We start from the raw sequence: 2,912 nt of genomic DNA, 5'->3' as shown, positions 1-2,912 counted from the left end.
ATTTTTAAAGGCTGTGAGTTTTTTCTCCTACACCGAGCCATAAATCTCCACTTCAGGAGCTCTTACACACACCAAACTTTACATTTTTATTCCTGTCTATATTCTAAAGGTTTTTACACAGGAATTTGTTTATATATAATTTGCTTGATTTTATACATTTTTTTTCTCCCAAAAAAGTAAAAAAAAATATCGTTATAAGTATTTTCTGAATTTACCAAATGAGATACCCAAAATTCCCTGTGTAAAAACTTTTGACTCTTATATGTCAAAAAATTAAACAAATTTAAAACTAATTTCATCCAGTGTTTAGATTTTTGTACTATGCAAATTAGCGCATATTTCCTTAAATAATGCCTCATTTGCATATTTAAACCTAACATTTAAGAAAACTTGTAATACAAAAACTGTTTGAAATTATCAATGTAATCAATCAACTGAGTAAGAAAGGTGAAAACTATTTGTCTTTTTTTTTTTTTTTTTACCCCTATTCACCTGCATAATCTCACCTTAAGGGGAGACACTGCAGGCAAAAACACTTTTTTCATGCAGCTGTCAAGTTTGAGATTTTGGGCTTTTTGGTGTTTCATAAAGTGTGTTTTCAGACTAGTGGAAAGAAAACACCCACAAAATACTGTTAAGTGTTTCTTTTATAGCACTTTATCTATTTGTGTCAATAGATTTCAATTACAATACATATTTTTAAAGGCTGTGAGTTTTTTCTCCTACACCGAGCCATAAATCTCCACTTCAGGAGCTCTTACACACACCAAACTTTACATTTTTATTCCTGTCTATATTCTAAAGGTTTTTACACAGGAATTTGTTAATATATAATTTGCTTGATTTTATACATTTTTTTCTCCCAAAAAAGTAAAAAAAATATCGTTATAAGTATTTTCTGAATTTACCAAATGAGATACCCAAAATTCCCTGTGTAAAAACTTTTGACTCTAATATGTCAAAAAATTAAACAATTTTAAAACTAATTTCATCCAGTGTTTAGATTTTTGTACTATGCAAATTAGCGCATATTTCCTTAAATAATGTATCATTTGCATATTTAAACCTAACATTTAAGAAAACTTGTAATACAAAAACTGTTTGAAATTATCAATGTAATCAATCAACTGAGTAAGAAAGGTGAAAACTATTTGTCTTTTTTTTTTTTTTTTACCCCTATTCACCTGCATAATCTCACCTTAAGGGGAGACACTGCAGGCAAAAACACTTTTTTCATGCAGCTGTCAAGTTTGAGATTTTGGGCTTTTTGGTGTTTCATAAAGTGTGTTTTCAGACTAGTGGAAAGAAAACACCCACAAAACACTGTTAAGTGTTTCTTTTATAGCACTCTGTTTGTGTCAATAGATTTCAATTACAATCCATATTTTTAAAGGCTGTGAGTTTTTTCTCCTACACCGAGCCATAAATCTCCACTTCAGGAGCTCTTACACACACCAAACTTTACATTTTTATTCCTGTCTATATTCTAAAGGTTTTTACACAGGATTTGTTTATATATAATTTGCTTGATTTTATACATTTTTTTCTCCCAAAAAAGTAAAAAAAAAATATCGTTATAAGTATTTTCTGAATTTACCAAATGAGATACCCAAAATTCCCTGAGTAAAAACTTTTGACTCTAATATGTCAAAAAATTAAACAAATTTAAAACTAATTTCATCCAGTGTTTAGATTTTTGTACTATGCAAATTAGCGCATATTTCCTTAAATAATGTCTCATTTGCATATTTAAACCTAACATTTAAGAAAACTTGTAATACAAAAACTGTTTGAAATTATCAATGTAATCAATCAACTGAGTAAGAAAGGTGAAAACTATTTTTTTTTTTTTTTTTACCCCTATTCACCTGCATAATCTCACCTTAAGGGGAGACACTGCAGGCAAAAACACTTTTTTCATGCAGCTGTCAAGTTTGAGATTTTGGGCTTTTTGGTGTTTCATAAAGTGTGTTTTCAGACTAGTGGAAAGAAAACACCCACAAAACACTGTTAAGTGTTTCTTTTATAGCACTCTGTTTGTGTCAATAGATTTCAATTACAATCCATATTTTTAAAGGCTGTGAGTTTTTTCTCCTACACCGAGCCATAAATCTCCACTTCAGGAGCTCTTACACACACCAAACTTTACATTTTTATTCCTGTCTATATTCTAAAGGTTTTTACACAGGATTTGTTTATATATAATTTGCTTGATTTTATACATTTTTTTCTCCCAAAAAAGTAAAAAAAAAATATCGTTATAAGTATTTTCTGAATTTACCAAATGAGATACCCAAAATTCCCTGTGTAAAAACTTTTGACTCTAATATGTCAAAAAATTAAACAAATTTAAAACTAATTTCATCCAGTGTTTAGATTTTTGTACTATGCAAATTAGCGCATATTTCCTTAAATAATGTCTCATTTGCATATTTAAACCTAACATTTAAGAAAACTTGTAATACAAAAACTGTTTGAAATTATCAATGTAATCAATCAACTGAGTAAGAAAGGTGAAAACTATTTTTTTTTTTTTTTTTACCCCTATTCACCTGCATAATCTCACCTTAAGGGGAGACACTGCAGGCAAAAACACTTTTTTCATGCAGCTGTCAAGTTTGAGATTTTGGGCTTTTTGGTGTTTCATAAAGTGTGTTTTCAGACTAGTGGAAAGAAAACACCCACAAAACACTGTTAAGTGTTTCTTTTATAGCACTCTGTTTGTGTCAATAGATTTCAATTACAATCCATATTTTTAAAGGCTGTGAGTTTTTTCTCCTACACCGAGCCATAAATCTCCACTTCAGGAGCTCTTACACACACCAAACTTTACATTTTTATTCCTGTCTATATTCTAAAGGTTTTTACACAGGATTTGTTTATATATAATTTGCTTGATTTTATACATTTTT

Source organism: Garra rufa, chromosome 22 (genome assembly GCF_049309525.1).
Source record: "Garra rufa chromosome 22, GarRuf1.0, whole genome shotgun sequence".
NCBI lineage: Eukaryota > Metazoa > Chordata > Actinopteri > Cypriniformes > Cyprinidae > Garra > Garra rufa.
Note: the sequence above shows the minus strand (reverse complement) of the source record.